This window comes from Podarcis melisellensis (assembly GCF_964234715.1).
Source record: "Podarcis melisellensis genome assembly, chromosome: 16".
Classification (NCBI taxonomy): domain Eukaryota; kingdom Metazoa; phylum Chordata; class Lepidosauria; order Squamata; family Lacertidae; genus Podarcis; species Podarcis melisellensis.
Window position 1 is genome coordinate 2,754,783 of NC_138533.1, and position 18,744 is coordinate 2,773,526.

At 48.4% G+C, this 18,744-nt stretch overlaps 1 protein-coding gene across 3 annotated transcripts in view; it reads left to right on the forward strand.

The window, feature by feature from the left end:
* CELF3 (CUGBP Elav-like family member 3) overlaps positions 1-18,744 on the forward strand; it is an 84,586-nt gene that overhangs the window by 32,036 nt on the left and 33,806 nt on the right. The gene's annotated exons all lie outside the window — the stretch shown is intronic.

Genomic DNA, 18,744 nt, shown 5'->3' on the forward strand with positions numbered 1-18,744 from the left:
GTGTGGTGCCAGTTGGGGAATGCACTCTCCCTGAGATTTCGCCTCTGCATTCAGGCTCAGTTGTCTCCCTCGAAAGACAACTCAAACCCTCTCTCTTTCCCTCACTCTCTCTCTCACACAGAGACCTCTTCGCTTAGACAAGGAGAAGTTCTGCGGGAACGCGGTCCTTAGAAATCTTGCCTTTGTTTGGTTGCGGTTTAAGTTATAAAGTTAGTTAGTTGCATATTACCTTGTACAGACGTTAGTCTGAATCGCCAGTGCCACTTTTGTAGTGCCTGGTTCCAACTGGCAAACACACGCGGCGTCAGAAGTCAGTAAACAAGATAATCTTTGCCGATGTCCAGCAACATTTCAGATGCCAGGAAAGGTTCGTCTGGGCAGAGGTAAGGGACACGGGTGGCACTGTGGTCTAAACCAGTGTTTCCCAAACGTTTTTGGGCAACGGCACACCTGTTTACTGAAAAAAAATCTCGCGGCACACCACCATTAAAGCCCCGCCCCGTGACGTCAGCGCGCAGCGTCACGCCGGGAGGGACGCACAAAAGTGAAAGTTTTTTCCCTCCCCCTTGCTGGGGAACCTCCAAGCTTTGGGGGTGGGAGGAGGCAGCAGAGCGAGGGACTGAGGGACGGCGGCAACTGAGGCGGCGGCGGCTGAGGCAGAGCTGGGAAGGGGGTTTCCAGGGGACACGGCAGCTCCTCGAAAGGCTTCTCTCAGCTGCGCTCAATCCGCCTCGGAGAGGATTTCCCCTCCGGTCCCATGCGTTCGTTTGGGGCATCGCTCCGGCTGCTCCCTCTCCCGCCGCGCAGGAGCGATGCCTCTCTCTGGCTCTCCCTCCGCGCAGGCTGAGGGAGGGAGGGAGGGGCGCGTGTGACCCGTCTCTGCTGGGAGACCAAACCCAGCGAGGCAGAGTCGCGCGGAGGCGCCCAGGCAGCGCTGCCGGCTGCGAGGAGGAGCGCCAGGCAGCAGCAGGAGGCGCGGCCTCTCCTCGCCGCCGCCGCCCCGCCTCTCGCCGCCCGACTCGCCCGCCTCCCTCCAGGCATCTCGCGGCACACGAGGCAACGTCTCACGGCACACTCGTGTGCCGCGGAACACCGGTTGGGAAACACTGGTCTAAACCACAGAGCCTAGGACTTGCCGATCAGAAGGTCAGCGGTTCAAATCCCCGTGATGGGGTGAGCTCCCGTTGTTCAGTCCCTGCTCCTGCCAACCTAGCAGTTCGAAAGCACACCAGAGCAAGTAGATAAATAGGTACCGCTCTGGCGGGAAGGTAAATGGCGTTTCTGTGCGCTGCTCTGGCTCGCCAGAAGTGGCTTAGTCATGCTGGCCACATGACCTGGAAGCTGGGCGCCAGCTCCCTCGGCCAATAAAGCGAGATGAGTGCCACAACCCCAGAGTCGGCCACGACTGGACCTAATGGTCAGGGGTCCCTTTACCTTTACGGGGCAGAGGAGAGGAAGGGTGGGATTTTAATCACAGGAACCTAGGAAGCTGCCTTAAAATGAATCAGGCCATTGGTCCATCAAGCTCAATATTGTCTACACGGACTGGCAACAGCTCTCCAGGGTTTTGGGCTGGGAACATTCCCATCTCTACATGGAGATGCCAGGGACTTGAACCCAAGACCTACATGAAAAGCAGGTGCTTCGTCACTGGGCTGTGACGCTTTCCCTTAGATTGAAAACCTGCAGACAGGAACCAGTTTTATGTTTAATTACTTGGCAGCCCCTAGTGACTTCAGGCACCTTTATAAATAATAAACAGGAATTCTTATTCCTTAGGAAAAGATGTTTACCCTGCTGTTCTGTACATCCCCCGAGGCAGCTAAGAATAATAAAACTCATCAAGATATTGGGTCGTTGGGCGTTTTTTCCATTATTATTTTAAAAAGCCCAAATAACTAAGGAGACTGAAAATGAAAGCAGTTAGCCAGTGAAGCCTCATCAAACACACCTGATAAAACATTAATAATCTGTAATGGGTCGTTTTTATTTTTTTTTAAAGCAAGGATTCTGGCAAATGGAAGTTCTAGGAATGGGCAAATTGGTCAATTTCATTTTCTCTCACTTTCCCAGGGTTAAGTTCGGTTCTCCAAATTTCCACTGCCAGTTTATGATTTTCTTTAGAAGCCTTCGTGAACATTCAACTGTATTTGAATGCAAATTTCTCCAAATACGCCTAGCTTTTGTCTGCGATCTCCCCTTGTTGTTGTTGTTTGGTCGTTTAGTCTTGTCCGATTCTTCATGACCCCCTGGACCAGAGCATACCAGGCACTCCTGTCTTCCACTGCCTCCCTCATGCTGGTCGCTTCGAGAACACTGTCCCACCATCTCGTCCTCTGTCGTCCCCTTCTCCTTGTGCCCTCCATCTTTCCCAACATCAGGGTCTTTTCCAGGGAGTCTTCTCTTCTCATGAGGTGGCCAAAGTCTTGGAGCCTCAGCTTTGGGATCTGTCCTTCCAGTGAGCACTGAGGGCTGATTTCCTTCAGAATGGAGAGGTTGGATCTTCTTGCAGTCCATGGGACTCTCAAGAGTCTCCTCCAGCACCAGAATTCAAAAGCATCCATTCTTTGGCGATCAGCCTTCATTATGGTCCAGCTCTCACTTCCAATCTGGAGGATTGTTGTTGTTGTTTAGTTGATTAGTTGTGCCCAACTCTTCGTGACCCCCTGGACCAGAGCATGCCAGGCACTCCTGTCTTCCACTGCCTCCCTCATGCTGGTAGCTTTGAGAACACTGTCCAGCCATCTATTCTGTGATAATGAATGAGGGACTCAGCTGGAAAATAAAAAGAATGAAACAAAAATATTTCTAGCGTGCCAATAAATCAGGAAAACAGCTAGCATGGCCGTTGAAGAAAAGTGAACAAAGGAACTCTGTTAATAAAATTAATATAGCAATTGCATTTTGTATATCATTTTCCACGAATGCAGGGAAGGCGCTCTGCACATGCACAAGGATACCCTCTCTGCATCACAGTCTTCAGGCCTGAACTCGTATCAGCGGTTTTTTCTCTTTCGCAGCCTTTTGTTCTTTACGCGTTGGCAAAACAGCAGGTGTTATATGCGTTTGGGAGTTCCAGCTCTGCCTCTGCACACCTTGCCTTATTTATTTTTGGGGGGGAATGGGAGACGGCACTTGCTTTTCCATCTATCTCCCTTACACCTGGTTTCCTAGCACCTGCTAAGCGAGGGAGGAGGCAGAACAGTAACACGTTCAAAGGGCAGGTGTTTCGCCTGATGTCTGAATAGGAACTACAGTTGCTACCTTTGTTCTGGCGGGGCCTGAGGCCCTGACCATAGCAGTCACCTGCCTCTTGCTTTTCACCTGTGCCCATCCTTTCAGCTACGGTTACGGTGTGTGAGAGCTGCTTTTTAAAATATATATATATATTATTGATTTTCTTTTTGTCTTAATCCTTGGGCATGTCCACCAAAGGTGAAAGAATGTACCTTCAGTCTCATTACATTTCCAACATTTATTGTCAGGTAAATTATAAAATTTTGCAAGCTTGACTGGTGTCATGTACCACCTGTAAATCATTTTCATTAAATTCTCTCTTAGAGCATTACATGCCGTAAATTTCATACCTGTGGTCCATAACAGTTCCCAGTCAGCCATCATTATGCTATGTCCAACATCTTGTGCCCATTTAATCATAGCAGATTTTACCATTTCATCCTGAGTGTTCCATTTCAACAGCAAGTTATACATTCTTGACAAGTTCTGATTTTAACATATAAATTATAAATTGTACCACAAAACTTATCACTGATACCATCATTTTAGACTTCCATCAGCACCTCTGATGTTCCACCGTTTTAACCACTTCTTATGCATTTCTTAAGTTTATCTTGCCTTTACATCTCTTAACAAATCATCCTCCCCCTTCTCCATTTTTGCAATACTTCCAATCATTGTTGTTGTTTAGTCGTTTAGTCGTGTCCACCTCTTTGTGACCCCCTGGACCAGAGCACGCCAGGCACTCCTGTCTTCCACTGCCTCCCGCAGTTTGGTCAGACTCATTTTACTAGCTTTGAGAACACTGTCCCACCATCTTGTCCTCTGTCGTCCCCTTCTCCTTGTGCCCTCCATCTTTCCCAACATCAGGGTCGTTTCCAGGGAGTCTTCTCTTCTCAGGAGGTGGCCAAAGTCTTGGAGCCTCAGCTTCTGGATCTGTCCTTCCAGTGAGCACTCAGGGCTGATTTCCTTCAGAATGGAGAGGTTTGATCTTCTTGCAGTCCATGGAACTCTCCAGAGTCTCCTCCACACCAGAATTCATAACTTCCAATCATACTCCTCACAAAACTTCTTGCAAACCTACAAACGTCGTCTGATCTTCACAAATACATTTCAAATAGTCCGTAAATTTACTCCAGTCTTCTGTGAATTTATGTTCCCGCCGGTTTTGAATCCTTCCTATTAGTTTATCTAATTCTGCATAGTCCATTAACTTCATCCTCCATTCTTCAATCGTCGGTAATTCTTCTTGCTTCCATTTTTGGGCCAGTAATATTCTTGCTGCTGTTATTGCATATAAAAAGAGCTTATATTCTTGCTTCCATTTTTGGGCCAGTAATATTCTTGCTGCTGTTATTGCATATAAAAAGAGCTTACATTCCTTTCTAAGGTGTGTGAGAGCTGCTGAAGGAAATTATCTTTGGTTCCTATCCTGTGATGAGTTTATCACGTTCGCACTGTGTGAAACAATGAGGAACCATCCTTCAAAAAATTATTATTATTATTATTATTATTATTATTATTATTATTATTATTATTATTATTAAAGTTGACATACCGCCCTTCATCTCAGGGCAGCTCACAACATAAAATTACAAGAGAAAAGCACAAAATTCGTAATAAAAATAAGAACAGGACAAAACCAAAAATCCCTGCCCCTTCCCTCAACACATTTAAAAGGGCAGATTTTACCTCGCCGTTCTCCAGCCAAGCAGCTTTTACACAAAAATGCATCTATTATAAAAACGGGTGTGTCGGTGAAAATATTGAATGTATTATAAAAAATGTGTTACATGTGGGGAAATGGCTCATAGAATGGTGTGCGTTAGTCAGAGCTCCCTTCAAAAATGTGTTTATTGGGAGGAAACCACACTAAAGCTCTGACGAGTTTTCATGAAGATTTTCTTCAGTGCAAATCGCCATGGAAATGGGAAGAGCCGGATTTAAAGATAGGAAAAGTGAGAAACAGAAACTCGAAACTGACAGATTTATTACACCCCAAATGTCTGTATACTGGGATTCCACAGGGACAGTGTGGAACGTGGTAGAGGCTTCAGTTTGTAAGCTTTCAACGCAGCAAGTTTTCTAGTCCCTGTGGTGCCCTCAAGTCATTGTTGGACTCTGAACTTCCATCAGCACCACCTGATTTGACCGGTGATCAGGGATGATGGGAGTTGTAGTCCGACAACAATGGGAGGGCATAGCGTTGGCTAGCTGTACTCCGGCCCTTTCACCAGAGAGGAGAGACTGCTGACCCACAGGTCACAAGCAGGCACCAGAGCCTCTCCATCTGCCCCACAGGTTTGTGTGTGTAGTAATAATAATAAGAATAAGAATAATTTTATTTTATTTAGTCATACCCTGCCCATCTGGCTGGGTTTCCCCAGCCACTCTGGGCGGCTTCCAACTGAATACAGTGGTACCTCGGGTTAAGTACTTAATTCGTTCTGGAGGTCCGTTCTTAACCTGAAACTGTTCTTAACCTGAAGCACCACTTTAGCTAACGGGGCCTCCTGGTGCCGCCGTGCGATTTCTGTTCTCATCCTGAAGCAAAGTTCTTAACCCGAGGTACTATTTCTGGGTTAGCGGAGTCTGTAACCTGAAGTGTATATAACCCGAGGTACCACTGTATTAAAAACAATACAGCATCACATTAAAAACTTCCCTAAACAGGGCTGCCTTCAGATGTCTTCTAAAAGTCAGATAGTTGTTTATTTCCTTGACATCTGCTGGGAGGGCGCCACCACTGAGAAGGCCCTGTAACATCGCTTCTTGCAGGGAGGGAACCGCCAGAAAGGCCCTCAGAGCTGGATCTCAGTGTCCAGCCTGAACGATGGGGGTGGAGACGCTCCTTCAGGTCTACTGGACCAAGGCCATTTAGGGCTTTCAAGGTCAGCACCAACACTTTGAATTGTGCTCATGTAGGTGGCAGTGCCCATATTTATCTTGGCCATGTGCCCTCCACTGGCATGCACCCACTGCACCCCACCTCCCACTCCCTGGAGGGTTGGCTAAGAGGGCAAAGCAGCCCTCAGGCACCCCTTCCAGCGAAGAAGCCATCTGGCTCAGACCAGAAATCTTCATCTAGTCCAGTTTCCTCTTCCCTATAGTTGGCCAATCAAATGCCTCTGGGAAGCCCAAAAGCAAGGCGAGTTTGGCAACAGCTCTTCCCAACTTTTTGTTTCTCCGACGATGGCTACAGCCTCCACGGTCGGAGGCAGCGACGCTTCTGAATACCCCTTGGTGGAAACCACAGGAGGGGAGAGGGCTGTTTTCGCACTCGGGCCCTGCTCAGGCTGCCCAGCGGGGCCCCTGGCTGGCCCCTGTGAGTCCTGGACTAGATGGGTCACTCGCCTCATTTAGCAGGACTCTCCTTGCATTTTAATCCCCTTCTCCAGAAAAGGCGAGAACCGAAACCCTGTGAAATTTGCACTTTTCCAGATTGTGATGCAGTTCTCCAATACACACAGACACACAAAATATGAATATTGTTAGCAGGCAGCGTGCACAAAAATGCAGCTGCGAGTGAAAAATTATGACGACGCTCTCTGTGAAGGGAGACCGCCTGCAAAAAAGGAAATGTAGACGTTAAGCAAAACTGCATTCGGAAAAGGGCATGTGAGGAGAAACAGAAATGCTGACTTTTTAAATTAAAAGAAGAAGCGCCAAATGAGGCGGAAAGGTGGCGAAGCAAACTTCAGATGGGGGGTGTGTGAAAAATGGATAGAAACTGAAATTGACAAGCGTCGCCCCCTCACAGTACGTCGATTTCAGGATGAAAACCGTGCAAATGATAACTGGTGGCAGAATTTAACGGAGGGGGGGGAATTATTTATTTCTGTGGAACTGTAGAAATATATATATATCTGGCACCCTGGTCTGGCTTCCTTGCTTTCCATCTCCCTCCCGGTCCTCGCTTTTGTTCAGGGACGTATCTGGAAACATCTGTTATAAATATCTCCCACTTTGCTCCTGGTACGGCGGCGTCACCTGGCTGCTCGGTTGCTAGGAAACCGGCAGCTCGAGAAAGCACCGTTGCCAGGTAAACACCGTCCAGGGCAGCTCATGGCAGGGAAGAAGGGGGGTGGAGAGGGGGGGTGGAAAAGGGGGGCAGGTGCGCCGAGCTGTGGGGGGCTGAGCTGACAATAGCAGGAGGGTCCGTCGGGAGAAGCAGTGGCGATGCGTCTGCCTTTTGCCTTGTGGGAATAGCATCTGTGTCCCAGAAGGGTTTTGTGTCTGGGTTGATATCCGCGTCTGTTTTCCTTAGGAACCGGGCACAGAAGGCGAGAGCTCTGCTTCCCCCACACACACCCCATATCTCTCCACCCCACTCAGGCCTCTTTGGGGTTAGCGGTTTTGCAGGAGGGGAGAATTCTGGTGGCTGCAGTTTATCCACGCAGAGTGGGGGAAAAGGGCTTTTGCTTGTCTCCCGCTCTTGCAACTCGCGGGCATCTGAGCTGAACATTTCGGAAGTATGTTTCCGAGCACAATTCAAAGTGTTGGTGCTGACCTTGAAAGCCCTAAATGGCCTTGGTCCAGTAGACCTGAAGGAGCGTCTCCACCCCCATTGTTCTGCCTGGACCCTGAGGTCCAGCACCGAGGGCCTTCTGGCGGTTCCCTCATTGCGAGAAGCAAAGCTACAGGGAACCAGGCAGAGGGCCTTCTCGGTGGTGGCACCTGCCCTGTGGAAACCCCTCCTGTCAGATGTCAAAGAGATAAACAACTACCAAACTTTTAGAAGACATCTGAAGGCAGCCCAGTTCAGGGAAGTTTTTAACGTGTGACATTTTAACGTATTTTTAATCTTTGTTGGAAGCCGCCCAGAGTGGCTGGGGAAACCCAGCCAGATGGGCGGGGTACAAATAAATTATTATTATTATTATTATTATTATTATTATTATTATTATTATTATTATTAGCGAAAAGCTTTCTGTTGTCCTTGGAAGCTCTTGATTGGACCTCCTCATTAGGAACCACCAAACCGGCTTTGAAATGTCACTTGGGGTGAAATTTGGTGGATGAAATTGTCTCTCTTGTCAAGGCCTCGGCTCAGCCCTCGTTCAACTCGAACGGGTGGGTCTTTTCCAGGGAGTCTTCTCTTCTCAGGAGGTGGCCAAAGTCTTGGAGCCTCAGCTTCAGGATCTGTCCTTCCAGTGAGCACTCAGGGCTGATTTCCTTCAGAATGGAGAGGTTGGATCTTCTTGCAGTCCATGGGACTCTCCAGAGTCTCCTCCAGCACCAGAATTCAAAAGCATCCATTCTTCGGCGATCAGCCTTCTTTATGGTCCAGCTCTCACTTCCATACATCACTACTGGGAAAACCATAGCTTTTACTATACAGACCTTTGTCGGCAAGGTGAATTCTCTGCTTTTTAAGATGCTGTCTAGGTTTGTCACTGCTTTTCTCCCAAGAAGCAGGCCAGCTACCACAATCTCCCCTTTCCAACTTTCCACTTTTTGAAGGTTGAAACAACTAGCATGACTATCAGAACCAAATTAACTCATTAAAACAATAAAAGGTAAAGGGACCCCTGACTGTTAGGTCGAGTTGTGGCCGACTGGGGTTGCGGCGCTCATCTCGCTGTACTGGCTGAGGGAGCCGGCGTACAGCTTCCGGGTCATGTGGCCAGCATGACTAAGCCGCTTCTGGCAAACCAGAGCAGCGCACAGAAACGCCGTTTACCTTCCCGCCAGAGCGGTACCTATTTATCTACTTTCACTGGTGTGCTTTCAAACTGCTAGGTTGGCAGGAGCTGGGACCGAGCAACGGGAGCTCACCCCATCACGGGGATTCGAACTGCTGACCTTCCGATCAGCAAGTCCTAGGCTCTGTGGTTTAACCCACAGCGCCACTGAGGACCATTAAAACCAGGACCATTTTATGCTTAAAAAAAGAAAGAAAAAGTAAAGAAATTGTGTCCCTTGTCAAGGCCTGGGCTCAGCCCTCGTTGGCCCCAATTCACCTCGAACGGCGCTCCTTGCGCAAGGTCTCACTCCCCACGCAAGATGGTGGTGGGTGAGATTTTCGCTCTCGTTTCCCGTCTCTTCGCTTCGAAGGAAGGGCACGGCACTCTCGCCTGAGATCAGAAGGCATTTATCTGGGTGCCAACTGCTCTAAGCCGGCTTCCCGGGCCCCTCCCTGCCCCCAACGCAACACGCTTTGCCTCGGCTCCGCCAGGCCTAAATCCAGGGATTATCCTGCCCAATCCCAAATCTCCTTAGATCCCAGAATGCTGTGCATGGCCGGCGCATTACTGTGGGCTGCGTTGGTGGGGGATGAGCAGCCTGCTGTTTGTTTAGTATCGGTGGCCGAGGGAGGGCCATACGCCATTCGAGGTAAACGGCTCCGGAGAGGGAGAGAGGTGACAGGTCACTGCACCGAAAATATCCAGGGATCAAGCGATCCCAGAGCTTCAAGACCCAGCCAGATCGATTTGGAGCCTCCGTGGCAAAAAGGGGAGCTGTGACGTTTGCTATTCTTTAAGGGGGGGGGACGGCAGAGGCAGGTCCAGGAGGAAATAATTTGAATATCCGTGAGGCTGCCCTTAGTCCCGGCCATCTGGACTTGCAGTGCCAGACTCTGACCGGCAGCAGACCTCTAGGCCTCCCAACCCCCCTCTCTTATTTCTGAGTTCCTTTCATGTGGCGATCCCAAGGATCACTAAGCAAGGTCCCAAATGTGTCTGCCTTTCTCCTTCGGGGAGGTGTTCCAACCCCACAATCCCTCCAACTAATCATTTGGGATTTCTCTGGAGCAAGAAGCAGCCCTGTTTATTTCTATTCTATTTATATTATAGCTGGGAACGGGTGGATCTGTCGACATCGGATTCTCTCCGTTTCTCACTTCTCCAAATTCGCCTTCACTTCTCCCAGTTTCCGCCTCAGTTTGCGAATCGCAGCTCCTCGTGAGAATTCATCAACAGTTCTGTGCGAACTTATTCTAATACACACATTTTGGGGGGGGGGTGTTATGCAACTTTGCCCAGGACATCCATTTTTGCATAGTCATCCCCTCCTCCAATACATTTTCCCCTGTTCTTTTCAGCCATGTGTGTACTTTTGTGCACAGTTTTGTCCTATTATATGAATTCTTGAACACATTGCCCAGCAGCTGGAGATCTTTGCATTGCAAAATCTGGTGAGCCAGTGTGGTGTAGTGGTTAAGAGCGGTAGTCTCGTAATCTGGTGAACCGGGTTCGCTTCCCCGCTCCTCCACATGCTGGGTGGCCTTGGACCAGTCACACTTCTCTGAAGTCTCTCAGCCCCACTCACCTCACAGAGTGTTTGTTGTGGGGGAGGAAGGGAAAGGAGAATGTTAGCCGCTTTGAGACTCCTTCGGGTAGTGATAAAGCGGGATATCAAATCCAAACTCTTCTTCTTCTTCTCTTCTGAAGTGTGAATTTCGAAGTTGGCAGGCAGGAAGTTGAGGTGCTTTTGGGCTCGATCCTGTTTCCACGTTTCCCAAAGGGATCTGGTCGGGCACTGTGGAGCCATCGTGCCTAATAGCTGCTAATAGCCTTATCCTCAGTGCATTTGTCTAATCGTCTTTTAAAACATTATTATTATTATTATTATTATTATTATTATTATTATTATTTTCTATGCTGCTATATATTTCAAAGGAAAAATCTCAAAGTGGTTTACAACACGTCAAATAAATCAATCCAGGGAAATATTTGAGATGCTTCTCTAAGTGCTTTCCCTATATTTATTAACCTCCTTAATTTATATAGCTGCCCCGGAGCAGAAGTAATCTAGGAAGCCCATGTGGCTTGCGGTTAGAGCGTTGGACTAGGACCTGGGAGGTCCGGGTTCAAATCCTCCCTCAGTCAGGAAGCTCACTGCGTGACCATGGAGTCAGTCATAGCCTCTTAACCAAGCATGGGCAAACTCGGCCCTCCAGATGTTTTGGGAGGACTACAACTCCCATCATCCCTAGCTAACAGGACCAGTGGTCAGGGTTGATGGGAGTTGTAGTCCCAAAAACATCTGAAGGGCTGAGTTTGCCTATGCCTGCTCGTCTTAACCTACCTTGCAGGGTCGTTGTAGGGATTAACCGAGGAAGGGAGTGAACTATTTACTCCTCAGGAGAGAAAGGTGGGATGGCCATCACTGGCCTTCTGCAGCAGTGAGTTCCACAGTTTGAGCTGCTTCACAGTACCATTTCCTGGAAGGGGAGGATGTTCTCGCACTCGGGTCCCACTTGCAGGTTCTCCCCCACGAGGTATCTGGTTCGCAGGAGGCTGGACCATATGGGACATTTGCTGTTCCGACGTTGTTCCATTGTTGTCGTTTAGTTGTGTCTGCCTCTTTGTGACCCCATGGACCAGAGCACGCCAGGCACTCCTGTCTTCCACTGCCTCCCTCATGTTCGTAGCTTCAAGAACACTGTCCCACCATCTGGTCCTCCGTCGTCCCCTTCTCCTTGTGCCCTCCATCTTTCCCAACATCAGGGTCTTTTCCAGGGAGTCTTCTCTTCTCATGAGGGGGCCAAAGTCTTGGAGCCTCATCTTCAGGATCTGTTCTTCCAGTGAGCACTCAGGGCTGATTTCCTTCAGAATGGAGAGGTTTGATCTTCTTGCAGTCCATGGGACTCTCAAGAGTCTCCTCCAGCACCAGAATTCAAAAGCATCCATTATTCGGCGATCAGCCTTCTTTATGGTCCAGCTCTCACTTCCATACATCACTACTGGGAAAACCATAGCTTTTACTATACAGACCTTTGTTGGCAAGGTGTTGTCTCTACTTTTCCATTAATATCGATGGATCTACTATGAATGTGATTGGAAACAGCCCAAAGCCATCTGTGCATGCGCAGGAACATTTTGCCCTCGGATTTATTTGTTTGTTACACTTTTGGACAGGGAGAGAGAGAAGCTCAGAATAAAGTCCTACTTATTTTCTTGGGGGATAGGACTTTATGCCCAAGGAAGGGTTTACACCCGTGGCAGAGAAGTGGTGCCCTTTGGATCTCAACAGGCTCCACCTCCTTGACCATTGGACATGCTGGCCGGGGTGTGTGTGTGTGAAAGTTAGTGTCCAATAGCATCAAGTTCCTAACGAGGAAATCAGTTGGAAAATAAAAAGAATGAAACAAAAATATTTTGCGTATGCCAATAAATCAGGAAAACTGCTAGCGTGGCAGCTGAAGAAAAGTGAACAAAGAAACTCCATAAACAAAATTAATATAAATGGAAAGTTAGTGTGTGTGTTAGTAGCAGATTCCTTAACCTGCCCCAAATCTCCCTCTGCCTCGCTTCTGGGAATAAAGGGTGAAATAATGCACACATCTTGCTAGAAAGGGAACGTGTCGCTTGTCAGCTACAGATGGCCAAAGAAAATTAAACCTGTGTCTCCATGTGGGTAATCCGCGCCTTAATCTCCCCCGCGGAGGCACCGGCAGGAGGGGGGTCTCCAAGCAGCGGAGACAACTGCCGGGGGGACGACGACGGACTTTCGTTTTCTTCCCTTTCTGTGTGGGTTTGGCTCAATAAATCTGGAGCCTGCCCTCTCCAGGAACCAGAATTAGGGGCTTGCAGGGACCTTCAGGGACCACTTTGAAACGCCTGCTGAAAACCTTTCTGACTAGGCCAACGCCGGCTGTCAAGAATACACCTTTCCGAAATGTTGTGCGTTTTAAAGTTCTTTCTTAGGGTTTCTAATTTATGGGGTTTTTTCTGTTTTATAGCTGTAAACTGCTTTGGTACTTTTTGTGACACAGCTGTACATACATACTTCCAGACATTAATTATAAAAATAAGTAGTATTTCAAAGAGGAAATTTTCACGGGTGCATGGATGTAGCATATCTTCCGATATGATTGCGGGGGGGGGGCCACACAAAAAAGTGCTTTTTTTGACACAACGCTCAAAAACATGTGTTTTGGAGCACCATGCAAGATCGCTTAATCTGGCCCTGAGTAAGCACCTAACTTATTCAAAACCATGAGGTCTAGGTGCTTGCTTTTTTTTTTCCTGATGGGAAGAACAATAGCTTCATTCCAATGGGTAGATCACTGCCAGGTTTTTTTTATAGTGGAAGTAGATTGCAGTCGGATGTAGGTTAAACCACAGAGCCTAGGACTTGCCTATCAGAAGGTTGGCGGTTCGAATCCCTGCGACAAGGTGAGCTCCTGTTGCTCAGTCCCTGCTCCTGCCAACCTAGCAGTTCGAAAGCACCTCAAAGTGCAAGTAGATAAATAGGTACCGCTCCGGCAGGAAGGTAAACGGCATTTCCGTGCGCTGCTCTGGTTCGCCAGAAGCGGCTTAGTCCTGCTGGCCACATGACCCGGAAGCTGTACGCCAGCTCCCTCGGCCAATAAAGCGAGATGAGTGCCGCAACCCCAGAGTCGGCCACGACTGGACCTAATGGTCCCTTTACCTTTTACCTTCAGATCGCATTCTCTTGGGAGTTGGACATGCCTCGTGTAGACCATACTGAGGTACATGGATCAAGGGTTTGGTTCGGTACATGGTTGTTGTTGTTGTTGTTGTTTAGTTGTGTCCGCCTCTTCGTGACCCCCTGGACCAGAGCACGCCAGGCCCTCCTGTCTTCCACTGCCTCCCGCAGTTTGGTCAGATTCATGCTGGGAGCTTCGAGAACACTGTCCCCCCATCTCGTCCTCCGTCGTCCCCTTCTCCTTGTGCCCTCCATCTTCCCCAACATCAGGGTCTTTTCCAGGGAGTCTTCTCTTCTTATCGGCACACTTCCTGTATTCTTCTATTCACACACAGACACACACTCGCCTCTCCTGAGTACCAAACATATCTTCATCACCCTTGCCATTTCCCTGAGCCCCTCGTGGCTCTCAGCTCCTGCCGTCTTTTGTCGAGACCCCCGGCTGCTGCGCTCGCCCAGCGATGGGGCGAGAGCGTTTGGCTCTTGGCGAAATGCAGCGAGGGCCCGTTTTATTTGCCCATCGCATCCTGCCCAACTGCAAGCGGGGAGACCACCACCCAGGAATCCACCTTCAACTGCTGGTTCATCCAGCAAATGTTTTGCAAAGTCTCCGATTTTGGGGGACCTTTCCTGATTCTCCTTTTAAGAGCACCAGGGACCGAACCTGGGACCTTCTAGACGCGAGTTGCTGTTTGTTGGGCTCCCAAGATCAGGGGTCAGCAAACTTTTTCAGCAGGGGGCCGGTCCACTGTCCCTCAGACCTTGTGGGGGGCCGGACTATATTTTGAAGATGAAAAAAAAAGAGAACCAATTCCTATGCCCCACAAATAACCCAGAGATGCATTTTAAATAAAAGCACACATTCTACTCATGTAAAAACGCACTCATTCCCGGACCGTTCGCAGGCCGGATTTAGAAGGTGATTGGGCCGTTTGAATAAACATTCACAAATTCTTTATTGGTAATATATAGATAGATAAACTGAGGATCTTTACAATTTTATCACATGCAGACAAAATATTTCTTTTCTTTTTTAGGGGGGGGGAATGGGAGGGAAATAATATGGATGATGTATTTTTGTTAAGATTGTTATGTTGGAATCCCTAATAAAAATATTTTTAAAAATAAAATAATAGAAGGTGATTGGGCCAGATCCGGCCCCCAGGCCTTAGTTTGCCTACCCATGCCCAGGAGTCTTTTCTGATGCCAGAGACCCTCTCAGGAGGAAGTGGGAGGTGCGAGCGACGACCCAGAGGGTACCCAGCTGGCACCGAGAATATAAGCTCCCTTTCCGCAGGCGCTAGGAACTGGCCCCACAGCAGGGACCTCCTTGCTCAGTTACTCTGGCCCCTCCGCTCCACCCCAGAGCTGGCTGCATGCGAACCTCTCAGCTCGGCTCCTGTTTCCCCCAAACCAGGGCTGTCGCGCTTAGCCACAGCACCGCCGCGCCATTCCCCAAATCAGCAAAACAAACCGGGGGCTGTGGAACAGCGTCTCCCATGGGGCTGGGGATTCTCCTATAGGGCCCACGCTTCTGCCACACCGTGTCATCTGCACACACAACAGGACTGGAGGGTGGAAGCTGGTTTTGCCTGATCAAAACTTGTGTGGCATATCAGCGCAGACAAAAACCAAATGGGGGGCGGGTTTGGAGGGGTGGAGCGGAGGCTTAGGAGCAAATTTGTTTTTGCGAGCTGATTTTTGTGAAACACAAACAAACCGACCCACGCACACACACACATCTTCTTCAGCAAATACCTTGCCGGTTCACCTTTTGTTGTGAACATTTCCTTCCTCTCCCCCCAAAAACACACACCTTTCCTTCCCACCCCCTTCTATTCTCTCCTTTTCCTTTGCCAAAGTCTCCAGGTCATTGTTTATAGAGATAAGTTATGATGTCAGCGCATGTTCCCATGGCAACCCAATGGGTAAATTGGAGATGAGTGGGTGGTTACCATGGAGTATATTCTTCCGTTGCCATCGTTACAAAGCACCTGCTCCCTCTTTCTTTCTTTCTTTCTTTCTTTCTTTCTTTCTTTCTTTCTTTCTTTCTTTCTTTCTTTCTTTCTTTCTTTCTTTCTCTCTCTCCTGTCCCCCTCCACTCGTGATTTCGATAGCATAAATGACTGGCGGTTGGGGGGTGGGTGGGGGGAGGTGGGTATCAGCAATTTCCTGATGCGATCCTTTCTGGAATCATCCACATCTGAGGGAACGGTGTCTGGAATAAATACACGGCACGGAACCCTTTGCCTCGGTAAAAACGGGATACGGTCCTGTGTTGGGTTGAATCGGAAGGAAAGGGTCAAGATTTTAAAAAATAAAATAAAATACGCTGTGAATGCTAATGGAAATGGGGTGGTTTGTTCCAAAAAAACCCCAAACAAACCATGCACATTGATGAGTTCATATCTGACACCACCCCTCAGAGCCAATCCCTCTCTGGAAATGTTGCTTGCAGCTGAAATAAATGCTAATTTTTCACCAGTTTTTATCAGCTTCACCCCTCCCATCTGTCCAGCTTTCAAATGGGAGCTGCTTTCGGCAAGGACCTCTCCTCTTGTATTTAAATTAATGCATATTCTTTCTGAGATTTCTTTCTCTCTCTCTTCCTTCCTTCCTTCCTTCCTTCCTTCCTTCCTTCCTTCCTTCCCTCCTTCCTTCCTTCCCCTTCCACTATTTCCCTTTCTGACGTCAACTTTTAGCTTCCCTCTTCCCCATTATTTGTTACCACCTCTACGGGTCCAACATCAGCCCTACCTAGAGTAGACCCATTGAAGCTGAATAATGGTTTCCGGTTCCCCAGAATGGTATAAGATCAATGGGCAAGACCAGGCCTATCATTGAAAAGGGAAGCAGTAGAAATGAATGGATCTAAGACAGGCCACATTCACACCCTACATTTAAAGCGCTTTGATGCCACTTTAAACAGCAGCTGTGTCTCCCAAGAAATTCTGGGAAATGTAGTTTGTTAGGAATGCTGCTGAAAGTTGCTAGGAGACTCCCCCTCCCTAACTCCCCTCACAGAACTGAAATTCTCAGAGTGGTTTAAAAAGCTATTTCCTCTTCACGGGGAATTTAGGAAACAGCAGCTCCAAGAGGCGAATATCGCCTCTCAGTGCCCTTAACAAACTACATCTCCCAGGATTCCTTGGGGGAAGCCAAGACTGTTCTTAAAGTAGCATCATAGTCCTTTAAATGTACGGTCAATTAATTAATTTCCATGGGCCTGTTTTGAGCAGAACTTGAGTTGCATGCCATCCTATAGAACTACGGTTATTAAGTAGTAGTAATTAACAACGAATTGGGCAGTTGGCTGGCTGGGGGCTGGTGGGAGTTTCAGTCCAAAAGATCTTTATTATTTTCAACGGTGACGATGATAGAAATAATAAAGATGTTTTCGACTGAAACTACCGCTAGCCCCCAGCCAGCTTAACGGCTTGTCAGCTCCCAGTTTAAACGTCAGTACTGAAAAATATAGTTTTTAAATACTCTTTGGCTCGTCCCACGAGCAGGAGTAATTAGCAATCGAGCGATGGATTAGATGTGTCCGTTTGGGACCCCTGTAACACGTTTGAAGGATGGACAGAGAGATCCGTCCTTAACCCGGACTGCAAAAAGAATGGGTTGCTTGCTCTTAAAAGGCCTCGTTTGCTACTCCTTTAATTCTCACAACGATCCTACAAGGTAGGTTAACCTGAGAATGAATGGCTATGCCTAAGCTGGACCCATTCATTCCAATGGGTCTACACAACCCATTAGCTGCAAATCCTATATAACCTTTGCATTAAAATTGTGACATGGAGGGGTTTGTATCCCACAAATGTTCTCCTGGCAGAGATGTATATTCTCTTTAGGGATGGGGAATCTTGCAGACCTGAGTTGAATAAATGCAACACTTGTTGTTGTTGTTATTGTTTAGTTGTTTAGTCGTGTCTGCCTCTTCGTGACCCCCTGGACCAGAGCATGCCAGGCACTTCTGTCTTCCACTGCCTCCCGCAGTTTGGTCAAGCTCATGTTCGTAGCTTCGAGAACACCGTCCAACCTTCTCATCTTCTGTCGTCCCCTTCTCCTTGTGCCCTCCATCTTCCCCAACATCAGGGTCTTTTCCAGGGAGTCTTCTCTTCTCATGAGGTGGCCAAAGTCTTGGAGCCTCAGCTTCAGGATCTGTCCTTCCAGTGAGCACTCAGGGCTGATTTCCTTCAGAATGGAGAGGTTTGGTCTTCTTGCAGTCCATGGGACTCTCAAAAGTCTCCTCCAGCACCAGAATTCAAAAGCATCCATTCTTTGGCCATCAGCCTTCTTGATGGTCCAGCTCTCACTTCCATACATCACGACTGGGAAAACCAGAGCTTTAACTATATGGACCTTTGCTGGCAAGGTGATGTCTCTATGGACAAAGACAACAGGCATATAAATGCAACACACACACACACACACACACACACACACACACAGAAATAAACACACCAGCAAGTGGCATTTTATTTTCTCCCTGCTCCACCTCATCGAAGTTCCAATGAAAGGACTGTACGCCTGCCTCTCTGTCGCTTTAATTCCCGGTGGTGACTCTGTCCTCCCATTCCGATTTTAAGTGGCAGGAACACATCAGGAAGAGGGGGGGAAATAAAAACTGGGAGTGGTGCATTATCGGTGAGGGATAATAATAATAATAATAATAATAATAATAATAATAATAATAGAAAGAGGGAAACTGGTCAGTTTCCCCTCCCATCCCCAACTACTTGGCAGCGCCGGTTGCTGTGGCAATGAGAGGCAAAGGAGACGATGAGGAAGAATGGTACCCCGGCCTCGGGCGCCATGGCAACCACATCCCTGCGAGCAGCTTTAGGGGGTGGTTTGTGACGATGGGGAGGAGAGGGGGGTTCGTTCCTCCACCCCAGTGCAAAGGGAACCATCTTATAAGGCCGGGGCTGGTGTCGTCCCTGAAACACAGTGGCCTTTTGGGGTTGCCAAAATCCAGTTTCTTTAAATCCCGGACTGTCCTTGGCAAATAGGGACATTTGGAGGGTCCGACCCTGTCAGGGTTTCAGGCCTCCGTGGGGAGGGAAAAGCACTCTGCACGTGATCAGAGGACCTGCCCTTTGCTGA